At 42.7% G+C, this 14011-nt stretch overlaps 1 protein-coding gene across 1 annotated transcript in view; it reads left to right on the forward strand.

The window, feature by feature from the left end:
* The first annotated feature begins 419 nt into the window (after positions 1-419).
* itsn1 (intersectin 1 (SH3 domain protein)) overlaps positions 420-14011 on the forward strand; it is a 171800-nt gene continuing 158208 nt past the window's right edge. The window contains 1 exon segment of the mRNA XM_055645202.1: positions 420-652. The gene's annotated coding sequence lies outside the window, so the exon portion shown is untranslated.

Below are 14011 nucleotides of genomic sequence, written 5' to 3' on the forward strand. Positions count from 1 at the left end.
AGCCCGCCAGGGCTGTTCTGATAGGCGGAGGGCGCTGTCCATCAGCGGGTGGACCCTTGTCATTTCCGGCGGCGGGTTGGGCTGGGCTTTGAGGGCGAGCGTCGAGTAACGTCAGTGAGAGGGAAAAAGAGAGAGAGAAGAGAGAGAGAGAGGGAAAAAAGAGAGAGAGAAGAAGAGAGAGAGAAGAAGAAGAAAAAGAAAAGAGAAAAAGAAAGAGAGAGAGAAAAAGAAAAGAGAGATATAAAGAAAAATAGAGAAAAAGAAGAAGAGGGAAAAAGAGAGAGGGAAGGGAAATAAAAAGAGGGGGGGGATAAAGAGAAAACAAAATAGAGAAAGGGAAAGATAAAAGAGAAAGAAAAAATAAAGATAGCGAGAAGGGGTGGGAAGGGAAGCCTTTGGGCAGGGACGGCGGGCGGTGAAGGAGGAGAGGGCGGGGGGAAGAGAGCAGCGTTTATCATCAGACACTAGGCAACGAGTGGAGAAAGTGGGGGTGGTTTCGTGCCGTGTCGCCCCACGACCGGCAGCGACGGCAGATCGAGAGGCCGTCCCTCCACTGCAAACCCAGCTGAGGTGAGGCAGGCGGGCGGGCGGGCAGTCAGTGGCCGCCGCCGAGCCGCACTCGGCCAGCCCTTGCGAGATGAGATGAGATGAGGTAAGCGACTCTCCTCTCCCAGAGCTGCAATGGCTTTGCAGAGCAGCCAGGGGATTATTACTGCCTCCTCTTATTCCCGGGGAATTGCTTGATGCAAGCGTGCGGCTACTATTGATTTATTTTTAAACGTATCTCTATGCTTCGGCTCTGTGTTTGTCTTTAGAGTGAATTTTGCTTTTGGGGGTTTATGCGTTTATTAAAAGTGAGGGAGAGCTGGTGGCTGTGGTTGTGGTTGTTCTGAAGAAGGTGAGGAAGACTTTGGGGAAAGGTAGGAGGTTTGCACTGAATGGGTTTTGTCCTGGTGGTTTTCCCTAATCGCTGTTTCATGGACTACAGGGTAAAACGTGGTGAAATCAAGGTTGATTTAGATCCGTCCTCTGTGCATGCCTTTCCCATTTCCTCTGGTGCAGAGTGGATTGGGCCCAGGGAGTAAGAGAATATTAAGTGTAATCCGATACAAATGTTTTTGGACCATTGTAACACGCGGGCAGTCTTTTATTTTCACATTGTATTTACTAGAGTAATTTTGTATCTATCTCGTCAGATTCGTTTTATTCTTGTGGATCACTCGCAATATTTGTTATTAACCTAATGCAGTAGCATTTAAAGGGAATCCCTGAAGATCTAAAGCATGTTGTTTTTATTTGCGCTTAAACGAATATTTCGTGGAAAACGTTGAAGAATTTATTGGTTTTTAAATAAATGAAGGATTCTGCGTCTGTTTTTAATCTTTAAAAAAACCCCAACGTTGTCTAAAAAACGACTGATCGTGAAGGTTAACTGTTCACAATCTGTAGTTAATATATTTTAACACGCGTTTGAGAGTCATTCTTACTTGGAATAAATTATTTGGGACTTTGGTTGTATTCTGCAATATCTGAAATTAAACATTGTGTTGAACAGTATTATGAACACCAATGAAATGAGTAACCACCTTTAGAATTAGCGAAGACGTAAGAATTGTGGCCATTAATCATGGTGACACTGACTGAATAACCTGGCGCGTTTTGGCAAATAAGCTCGGAGCAATAAAATTTTAATTATTGGGTAGCATGTTGTTTGAGAATTAATGATCTAGTAAATGTATACATTTGACTTTGTAAGGACAATGATCTGAGATGAACACAATATTTGAGATAAAAATTATCACTATCATGTAGTTATTCATACATGTATTACTTAAAGCAATAATATTCTGCATCATTCAGTATTTTAATTTTGTATATTTTAGTTAGTTCAACAAATGGATTTGGAGTTTTATGAGAAATGCTTAATGAAAGATCCATATGATTACTTAAGGCACAGAATTAAGCAATTTGGTGCTTGCAGTTCATTGCCCCCTACTAGACCATTCTAATCTAATTTTCCTCTGCTTATTAAAGAGTTTTCTTTACCATAGCATCCCTCTCCTTATGTTTCCTGAGAATTTAAAAACAGTTTCCCCCTGCTCCTCAAACCATCTACTCATGAGAACAACCTACCCTCCTTATCCATACTCTCATCAAATCTCTTAACCTTTGTTTCCGAGAACAATTCTAGTACCTCCATCATAACTTCATAGCTGAAATCCCACATCCCCCCCCCCCCCCCCCCCCCCACCACCAGAAACATTTTTGTAAATCTTTTCAGTGACCCCTCCAGGATATTGTAGCCACTTTGAAGTTTGATGAACAGAAATGGAATGCAATACTCCAAGTGCAATAAACCTGTGTGTTTTGTTCAGATTTTCTTACCTTATCTGTTTCTATTTATGTGCCAGAATCTCATATGCTCCACTAAGTAATTCTTGGATTACCTGAGAATTTGGAAATGTTCTTCTTCTCTTAACATATATGATATATACAGTATTCTGTCTTAATGAATGTTGTGAAACATTTTATTATTGCCAGCTTGTAAGATGCTTTTACAATCTGTGGAATGCTTTGCATAAAGTCAAATTTCTGTAAGTCTGGTCATTTTTAACAGGGGAGTGTCCTTGCTCTTTCAACAAGTCCTTGCATTGACAGACACTATAGATTGCAGATGCTGCAATCCAAAGAGAAAACAAACTACTGGAGGAACTCATCAGATTGGAGGGGGAGGTATTGTCAACGTCTTTGGGTCTTGATTCAACAATGAGAATTCATTTCCTGCCCCCACAACTGCCCCCCGCCCCCAACACAGATGCCACTGGACTTGCTATTATTCTTCCATCAGTTTTTTTTTTGCTTCTATACCTAAAAGGATTTATGTACAAGAGCACCTAGGTCTCTTATGTTACATACTCTGTAAGAACTGTGTCATTTAGAAGGAATAATGAGAGATGATATTTAATGTGCCCCTTAAGCTAACCTATCTGATATATTGACGTCTGTTATGATCGTCCTCGCTATGCTATGATTTTCAGCTTTAAAATCAACAATGCATTTGAAAGTTTTGTCAACTGTACTCAAATCATTGTGAGATAAAGGACTGAGGATACTGGAATCCTGAACGAAACAAAGTGCTGGAGTAATATAGAGGGTCATGCAGCATCTCTGGAGGGAATGGACACAAGGAGCCTTTGATGTGTAGCAAACAAAGGGTTTGCTCTCAACAGGGGCTCCCGTGGAAAAACATTCTGCTGAGTGCCCCCCATCCCACCTGGACTGTCTCCCTCAGATGGTCACGACGCACAGTTTATTTATTTATTTATATATATATTGGACATCGGTTGGAAGCTGCATACCAAATCTCGTTACACTGATGTGCAATGACAATAAAATATATTATTTTATTATTATTATTGTCCACCATATGCCAATCAGAAGGACCAGCTGTTTACTGCAATGCTGAAGAAGGGACTCGACCCGAAATGTCACCTGTCCACGTTCTCCAGGGATGCTGCCTGACCCGCTGAGATACTCCAGTGCGTTTTTTTTTTTGTAAACCCACATCTGCAGTTCCTTGCTTAAACGACAATGCTCTGCTTTCTGCCTTTGACAACTTCCGATCCTTTACACTGATCCTTTAATTGAGTAAGCTGCCTTAGTTGTAATTTTATCGTTCATGTTCTGAAAATCCATGTGGACAAATCTGTGTTCCCTTTAATAAGCTCCATTATCACATGAAAACATTCAATCAGTTTAGCTAAACAGAATTTGCCTTTAATACAATCTGTCCTGGCTCTCCTTTATCAACTCTTTAGTTTTCCAAGTGCCTATCAATGTTTTCACTGATTATTGTTTCTGGAGGTTTTCCCACAACAGAGGTTAAACTGGCAGGCTTGTGATTACCTGATGTGTCCATGTGCACTTCACCCTGCCCCAGTAATGCCACAAGCATAATCAAGGACGAGTAACCCCTGACCACTCCCTCTTCTCCCCTCTCCCATCAGGCAAGAGACACTGAAGTGTGAAAATGCGCACACCTCCAGATTCAAGGACAGTTTCTTTCCAGCTGTTTTCAGGCAACTGAACCAATCTCTCACCAACTAGAGAACGGCCCTGACGTACCATCTTCTTCATTGACACCCTCAAACAATCTGTGGTCGGATTTTACTGGACTATCTTGCACTAAATATGTTTTCCTTTATCCTGTTTTTGTACACTGTGGATGGTTTGATTGTAATCATGTACACTCTTTCAGCATAACAAAAGGTTCTTTACTGTACCTCAGTACACCTGATAATAAACTAACTAAACTACCTGGTTTTGAATGTTTAATCAGATTTGGCATCCTTCTGGCTTCTCCTACATCGGAGGAGGATTGGAATATTATAGTAAGTTCTTTTAGTTTTAGAGATACTGAGTGGAAACAGGCCCTTCGGCCCACCAAATCCATGGTGACAGTTTGCACTAATTCCATATTATCCCACTTTAATCTGCCCCCTACACTCGGGGTAAATATTACAGAGTCTAATTAACATAAACCCACACATCTTCATGATATGGAAGGAAACAGGAGCACCTGCAGGAAATCCACACTTTCACAGGAAGGACATGCAAACACCATACAGACAGTACCCGAGGTCAGAATTGAACCCTGGTCTCTGGCACTGTGAAGCAGCAGCTCTACCAGCTGCACCACTGTGTCGTTGTGATCTCCAACAACTCCCCTCGCCCATCCTATCTCAAGCCCCGTTTCAGCAACCAAGGCCACGTCTCAAAAATCCCAACAGGACTAAAAACTTTCTGCATAACCAGCATTTCTACTTGCTCCTATCTATTTTCACCACATTCTTTATCTCAAACACCTCCCTTTCTACTGAGAATTTAACAGCAGCATCTTCCTTGGTAGAAACTGATTACAAAGTACTCATTTAATGTTAGCTTCATGAAAAGTAACAAGCTCTCAAATTCTGAAGGGAAAAACATTCCAAGAGGAACCAAAGTTTGAAAGTTCTTTGCCAGTTCGACCATATTTCTAAATAAGAGCTTTCCATTCTTGTCATCAGATTGCTGAATAGTTTCAGATGTGAAAGTAAAAAAAACTAGGTGCTGGAAATCTAAAATAAAACAAAATGCTGGAAGTACTCGGAAGGTCAGTTGCTTTGGCTGACAAAGTGTTATATTAACTGAAGTCTGAAATGGCGGTGTTGGGAAATGAAAAGGTTTAGAAAAATGCTCTGTTTAATCATCGTCTTTCTGGTGCAAGTAAATACACTGTGACTTTTCGTCTTTGTTCTCTTCATGATTACCTTCCTGCTATCAGTAGGATTAAAATGTGTTATATTTTAAGTTAATTCTGAATTAATGTGCCCTTGTATTGTGCCAGAGGTGATGCGGAGTCAGTCTTGGGCATTCATTGTGCAACAATTAAGAGGCTGTAAAAGAAAGCTAAGATTTGGAGCAGACTGCCTACTGTTTTTTTGACTTGCAGGGTTACTAAATTGCATAGGGAAATGTCTCCTCAGAGTTGATAAAATTGGGAAGATTGCTTCTCAGTAGGCAAAAATCACATCAACTTCACAACTTATTGCTCCAATATCCCATGTTTAACATTTTCATCAAACACGGGAAGGAATCAAAAAAAATATATAAATTGGTTTATGATTTAATTATGTAGGCGATATCCACCGCGCCAGTCTCAAGTTGACACAATAGTTAATTCCAATGGCTTAAAAGTTGAAAACACTATACTACTGTTTTGCAGTGTGTTTTGTAAATGATGAAACTGAAGCAAAGTACATTTGTGAATATGAAAACAGTGCATTGCTGGCTTGATTGTCCAGCCTGTTACATCCTCACTGATTTTTCTGTTGGATTCAGCTGTACTTACAAATGTACAATATGTAGTAAATATGATACTATACAGCACAATGGTTCAGCGGTAGAGTTGCTGTCTTACAGCACCAGAGACCTGAGTTTGATCCTGACTACATGTGCTGTCTGTACAGAGTTTGTACGTTCTCCCTGTGATCACGTTGGTTTTCTCCGGGTGCTACGGTTCCCTCCCATATTCCAAAGATGTGCGGGTTTGTAGGTTGATTGGCTTTGGTAAAATTGTAAATTGTCCCGAGTGTGTAGGATGGTGTTGGTCTGCGGGTTGATCACTGTTTGACGCCGAAAGGTATGTTTCCACGCTGAATCTCTAAAGACTATACACAGAAGTAGTTCCATAAATTTTATATTGGGAGGTTCAGTTGATATTTAACTATAGGAAATCATGGAGCAACTGCATATTTTAATGTGGATGCAACCATCTGATCATTTGGTACTGAAGTTCTATCATTTTCATATATGATATTTGCCATACATGCCTTCAAGTTTATGCCAGCTCTCAGCACAATTCTATTTTTCCATTTATTTCCCTATGACCTATCTAGACTCTCATGTCCACTGACAGCCCACCAATCCCTTACATGGGCAGGGTAGTTTAAAGTAGACAATTAACTGAACAACCAATACCTCTTGTTTAAGAGGGAACTGCAGATGCTGGAGAATCGAAGGTTACACAAAAAAGCTGGAGAAACTCAGCGGGTGCAGCAGCATCTATGGAGCGAAGGAAATAGGCAACGTTTCGGGCCGAAACCCTTCTTCAGACAAACGGAATATGAGGAACAGCACCTCATATTCCGTTTGGGGAGTCTGCACCCCGGGGGCATGAACATCGAATTCTCCCAATTTTGTTAGTCCTTTCTGTCTCCTCCCCTTCCTCAGCCCCCCTGCTGTCTCCTCCCACCCCCAGCCTTCTGGCTACTCCTCCTTTTCCCTTTCTTGTCCCCACCCACCCCCGCCCCCGATCAGTCTGAAGAAGGGTTTCGGCCCGAAACGTTGCCTATTTCCTTCGCTCCATAGATGCTGCTGCACCCGCTGAGTTTTCTCCAGCTTTTTTGTGTAACCAATACCTCTTTGTAGTGTGGGAGAGACCAGCCATTCTGGGAAGTCACAGGGAAAATAGTGCTGTCTGTGTGGAGTTTGCAATGAGGTAATTATTGAACCCAGGTTGCTGGAGCTTAGAGAAAGCTGCACTACTTGCCACAATGCTGTCCCACCTTTTGGAATTGTACGATGTGAAGTTTTATTATCTCTAAAATTGGCATAAAATTAACACTAATCTATTGGATAAATTAAAACTGAGAATGTTAGCTCATAATTTAAGGGCAGCATGGTGGCACAGCAGTAGAGTTGCTGCCTTGGAGTGCTTGCAGCACCGTAGACCCGGGTTTGATCCTGACTACGGGTGTTGTCTGTACGGAGTTTGTACCTTCTCCCCGTAGACTGCGTGGGTATTCTTCAAGATCTTCGGTTTTCTCCCACACTCCAAAGACTTGCAAGTTTGTCGGAAAATTGGCTTGGTATAAGTAAATTGTCCCTAGTGTGTGTAGGATAGTATTAATGTGCGGGGATCGCTTATCAGACCAAAGGGTCTCTTTCCGTGCTGTATCTTTAAACTAAACTTTAAAAATTGACATTTGAGGAACTTAAAGACTTATTTTTACTTTCTACTGCTTCGTAATTTTGTTTTATTAATGCAAATGGAACATTTTCTTTCATCAATTTTGGCTTCGTATTTGTATTTTCCATTTTGAATATTTGTTCAAGGTATTTATTTGAGTGATATCAGGGTTGAGGCGCTTCAGTTGTCTGGATAGGTCACAGTTTTCCTCAGCACAGAAGAAAATGTGAGGAGATCTGATAAAGATATTTAAAATCATGAAGGGTCTAGATAGTAGGCAGGGAGAAACCTTGTATTTCACGAAAGGGCTGTGCGCCGGGCTTTTCTGACAAAAGCAGCAGTGAAGGATTGCCTTCTGTGCTGCTGTGGAAATGCTGACAATACTCAATGGGTCAGACAGGATGTGTGGAGCGATTTTAGAGTTAACTTTTCACATCATTAACTTTTTTCTGGAGCCATCTGGTTGACCCTGATATTTTCTGCACAGTTAGCATGCATCTTTGAAATGTGTTAGTTCCTACGTTGCATTGAAAATATACTGCGTAAATATTGCACTCAGCTAGTGAACTCTTGGGGCAGTATTCCATATTTCAGTTTTGCTTTTGCAGGCACTTTTGTGGTTTTACTGCCTGTCAATTTTTCTGAATTAAGAGCTGTTACTTATCTGTCATGCTTGTCTGGGTTACCGCACCTATTTAAATACACATATGCAATCTCCTGTGGCTGAACTTGCAGTTAGATCAGTCTTGCTGTGTCTGTCATTTACATGCTGCTAGTTCTTTTTTTGGTGGCTAAGACTTAAGTTTACTTCCCTAATTTTTTTAATTTTTTTTTGGCTGTTCTGTTTTCCCCATCTGCTTACATTCTTGTGTAAGAAAGAACTGCAGATTCTGGTTTAAATGAACGGTAGACACAAAATGCTGGAGTAACTCAGCGGGTGAGGCAACATTTCTGGAGAAAAGGAATGGGCGACGTTTCGGGTCGAGACCCATCTTCAGACTGATGTCGGGAGGGGGCGGGACAAAGATAGAATGTAAGCGATTGGATGTCTGCAATTGGATCTTCGACTTCCTCATCCATGGACCACAGTCTCTCCGTATTGGTGGAAATATGTCATCTTCGATAACAATCAGCACCGGACCACCTCAAGGCTGCGTGCTCAGCCTCCTGCTGTACTCACTCTATACTCACAACTATGTAGCCGGACTCCATCATCAAGTCAGAGTATAGAAGTGAAATCGACTGATTGACCAAATGGTCCCAGCGCAACAACATGGCTCTCAACACCAGCAAAACCAAGGAACTGATTGTGGACTTTGGAAAGGGTCAAAAACGTCAAATTCCTGGGCTTGCATATTTCCGAAGATATTTTCTGGTCCCAGCACACTAACACAATTATAAAGAAGGCACATCAGCGCTTCTACTTCCTGAGAACATTACGGAGAGTCGGTATGTCAAAGAGGACTTTTTTGAACTTCTACAGGTGCACAGTAGAGAGCACACTGACTGGCTGCATCATGGCTTGGTTCGGCAACTTGAGCTTCCAGGAGTGGAAAAGACTGCAGAAAGTTGTGACCACTGCCCAGTCCATCACCGGCTCTGACCTCATGACCATCAAAGGGATCTATCGCAATTGCTGCCTCAAAGGCTGCCAACATAATCAAAAACCCACACCATCCTGGTCACACACCCATCTCTCTGTTGCCATCAGGAAGAAGATACAGGAGCCTGAAATCTGTAACATCCAGGTTCAGGAACAGCTACTTCCCCACAGCCCTCAGGCTATTAAACGCAACATCATATAAGTTCTCAACAATAACAGGCTATTATTACGATTGCACTTTATCTGTTATTTATTTATGTATATATGGTCTATAGCCAATAGACACACTGAACTTTTAATCTCCCGTTCTGTATTGTGTTTACATATTCTGTTGTGTTTCAGCAAGTAGGAATTTCATTGTCCTGTCTGGGACACATGACAATAAAACACTCTTGTCTCATGACTCTTGGCTTGACAGTAAGACTAGTGGGAGAACTGGGAAGGGGAAAGAGATGGTGAGAGAAAGCAAGGGCTATTTGAAGTGGCAGAGACAGTAAGACTAGTGGTAGTAATGGCCTTGAACATTGACTTATCTAACTTCAGTTAGCCCTTGTTTTCTCTCTCCATCGTTTTTCCCCCGTCTCAGTTCTCCCACCAGTCTTACTGTCTCCGCCTACATTCTATCTTTGTCCCGCCCCCTCCTCTGACATCAGCCTGAAGAAGGGTCTCGACCCGAAACATTGCCTGATCCTTCTCTCCAGAGATGCTGCCTCACCCGCTGAGTTACTCCAGCATTTTGAGCCTAACTGCTTACATTCTTGTTGCATGCTGCTTAATTGTAATTAAGCACTGCCTATTTTTTATTCCTTCCCTTTCAGCCAATCTTCTTCCTCCCCTGCCCATTGATGTTTCATCAGTTTCATTGGTGTTTCATCAGTTAAGAATGGGTGGGGGAGACTTTGGTTCAGTGCCACTGGAAGACTTTAAGACATGGATGTGAAGAATTATCAAGTCGGCAACGGAGGATAGTAACATATGCACGTTAGCTATGTGGACAATGTTTGGGAGGGTCGGGATCCTTCTTCAGACTGACTTTGCCTTTTGTTTAATTTAGAGATACTATGTGGAGACAGGCCTTTTGGCCCACCAAGACCATGCTGACCATCTATCACCTGTAGCACATTTGCATCCTACACACTAGGGGCATTTTACAGAAGCCAATTTACCTCCAAACCTGCTTGTGTTTAGAATATAGGAGGCGATCAGAGCACCTGGAGAAAAACCACAGTCGCAGGGAGAGTGTGCAAACTCCCCACAGACAGCATCTGCAGTCAGGATTGAACTCTGGTCTCTCATGCTGTAAGGTAGCTGCTTTGCAGTTGATTATTTTCTTCCACTGATCTGCTGAGTTCAGTTTCTTTTTTACAAAATATTCCAACATCTGCAGTCCCTTGTGTCTCTGATTGGTCTAAGCTGTTGTCAGCATGTTTAGATTCTTGTTTCTCTGCAGTAAATCTCCCCTCACCTGCTGGACAGAAGAATGAAAAGTTTAAAAGCACGTACCGTCAGGTATACGAACATTCTCCCAATTATTATCAAATTACCAAATGAACCACTCATGAACCACACACACTCGTATCCCCGCTACCTTCAGGTAGAAGGTACAGGAGCCTGAAGACTGCAACGACCAGGTTCAGGAATAGCTACTTCCCCATGGCCATCAGGCTATTAAACTTGGCTCGGACAAAACTCTGAACATTAATAGCCCATTATCTGTTATTTGCACTTCATCAGTTTATTTATTCATGTGTGTATATATTTATATAATGGTATATGGACACACTGATCTGTTCTGTAGTCATGCCTACTATGTTATGTTGTGCTGAAGCAAAGTAAGAATTTCATTGTCCTATCAGTGTGAATACATTGGCGGCGCAACACTGTCTTTTTTTTGTCTAGTTAAATGTAGTAGTTGTGTTTTTATTATACTGTTTTTAACTGTTTATGGGGAGGGGGAAACTTTAAAAAATCTCTTCCCTGCACGGGAGACCCGACCTTTTCCCTGTCGGGTCTCAGTTGTCGTTGGGGCCTAGCACCGTGGAGCGGCCTCCAGCCGGAGTGACCCGGGGGCTCTATTCACGGAGCTGCGGATTAATCACCATCGTGGGGCTGGCCGACCTCGGAGGGTGGGGTGGCTCACTGCTGCGGCCCGACCCTGGAGCTCGGAGGCTCCTGCTGCAGGCCGGGGGACTGATATCGGGAGCTCGCGGGTGCCTGGTGGGAGACTGCTTTCCGGAGCTCCCGCAACGCGACTTCTCCAGCCCGTGTTGCGGGGTTGGAATGACCCGGAGCGGGGCCGTACATCGCCCGGCGCGGCTTTAATGGCCGCGGGACATTTGAAAGTCTGCCGGGGGCTCCAACTTCGTGACTTTTGGGCCTGGAGCGGGGCCGTACATCGCCTGGCGCGACCTAAAATGGCCGGTGGAATTACCATCGACCGCCTGGGGCTTCAACATCGGAGAAAAATGGAGAGCAGGGGAGAGAAAAGAATTTGCCTTCCATCACAGAGGAGGAGGTTCACTGTGATGGATGTTTGTGTGAATTGGTTGTGTGTCTAGTAGGAATCGTTTTTTGTTTGTATGGCTGTAGAAACAGAGTTTCGTTTGAGCCTCACTGAGGTTCAAATGACAATAAATATTGTATTGTATTGACACATGACAATAAACTCTCTTGAATCTTGAACCTCTTGTATGTTAAGGGTGCAGTTTTGATATCCCAACGTACCTCATTGTAACCCTTGTAATTTTTTAAATATCGGTACTTTTTCTGTAACAGTGACTATAATGCTGTACAGATACGTGATATGTGGAATAACGTTTAGTGCAAGATAAAGTCCAGGAAAATCTGATCAAAGATAATTTGAGGCTCTCCAATGAGGTACATAGCAGCTTAGGATAGTGCTCTCTAGTTTTTGAGCGGATGGTTCAGTTACCTGATAACAGCTGGAAACAAAATGTCCCTGAATCTGGAGGTATGCATTTTCAAACATCTGTACTTTTTGCCTGATGGAAGAGGGAGTGGCCGGGGTGCGGCTAGTCCTTTATTATGCTGCTGAACTTGCCGAGGCAGTGTGCGATGTAAGTGGAGTCAATGGAATTGGTTTGTGTGATGGTCTGGGCAACAACCTCAATTCTCTGAAATTTTCTGCCGTCTTGGGTGGGGCTGTTTCCGAATGAAGGAACTTGTGTATTGCATCTAGAAAGGTGTTAGCAGCTATAAAATAATCTTTCCAAATTGGCTATTGAATGTGGAAGGGGACTTTGTTGGCTGTGATATTTTCATTCTCTTGTGCTGTTGTCCTTGTCCTTAAGTGGAAGATATTATGGGTATGTGTAGAGTTTTTGAAGAAGCCTTGGTGCGATGCTGCAGTATAGATTGTAAGTTGTGTACCTAAGCAGCACAGCTTGTCTGCAGTGAGCAAAGTTAGCATATAAGACTGGGCTGGAAATCAAGTGGACTGCTTTGTTGTGGATGGTGTCTAGTTTCCTGAATTATGTACTTAACCTATGACCATCGTGTTAGGAAACCGATCATTCAACCCACCATATCCATGTTGTACAGTTGGCATCCATCCACTGTTCAGCATCTTCCAACATTTGACCCATAATCTTTAATGCCCAGGCAATTCACTAGTCACTCTGCTTCTTTCTCCCTCATCAGTGCATTCCTCTACCTTCATTGACTTCCATATTTCACTTTTTATTCCCCCCCTTCCACCCATATCTCTCCTTCCAGCTTGACATTTCACTCTTCTTCTTTCCTTATCGGATGCCCTTTTGAATCCTTTTCACCTCTCGCCTTTGTCCCTTACTCCATTCATTTCCACCCCTTCCCACCTTCCTGTATCACTTGTCAGGCTTTATCTCATCCCCCACTTCTCTTAACCAGATTTTTCCCTGTACTCCGAAGAAGGGTCCCAACCTGAAATGTGACCCCTCTCCATTCCCTCCACAGTCTGACCCACTGAGTTCCACCAGCACTTTGCGTTTTCATTCAAATTACCATCTAGACATCTCCTTAAATATAGTTACTCTGCTTTTGCCTCTCTCTGGCATTATCCTCTGGGTACTCTCCACTCTGAGTGTGAAAGATCCTCTTCCAATCCTCTCTAAATCTCGTGCCCCTTACTGTAAATCTGGCCCTAGAACATGAGCCTATGACTCCTGAATGCTGGTAGCATTTAATGGCAAGTTGAAAAGAGCTGGTTAGACTCTAATTGGACTCAATCATGGCCTGGAACTTGAGATTTGAACGTCATCAGCCACTTAATCAGCATGTCTACTGTCGCTGCATGCAAACTCCAGCAGCTTCATCTTGTCATGAGCATCGAAATGGATCCAAATGTGCTGCAGCACCTAAAACAATGCATGAAAGTTATTAATGAGGTAGCAAACTAATTGAGCTTGGGACATATTATGTGGATGAAATTGGCCAACTGCCATAAGATCTTAAATAATACAGAAATAGTCAGCCAGTGGCGGTTTCCCCCTGATCCACATTGACCAGGTCTATAAGGACTCTTTGATGATCCTTAATAGTTTTTCCTTTTATGCCAGGAACACAAGTGATTTGGATGGATTTTCACAGTAAACCAGTATCTTTGTTTAGCCAATATTCTTTACTTCAAATTATTTAATTACCAAATATTAAATCCCCTGGCTACTGCAGTGGGACTTAAATTAATATTCTTGGATCGGTACATGCTTCTGGATTATGTAGAAAGGAATTGCAGATGCTGCGTTACACCGAAGATGGACACACAATGCTGGAGTAACTCAACGGGACAGGCAGCATCTCTGGAGACAAGAAATGGAAGTCGAGACTTCTTCACACTTCTGGATAGCTAGTCTAATAACTTAACCTCTGTGCCACATCAGGCATTTGCATACTGGATGGAA

Source organism: Leucoraja erinacea, chromosome 13 (genome assembly GCF_028641065.1).
Source record: "Leucoraja erinacea ecotype New England chromosome 13, Leri_hhj_1, whole genome shotgun sequence".
NCBI lineage: Eukaryota > Metazoa > Chordata > Chondrichthyes > Rajiformes > Rajidae > Leucoraja > Leucoraja erinaceus.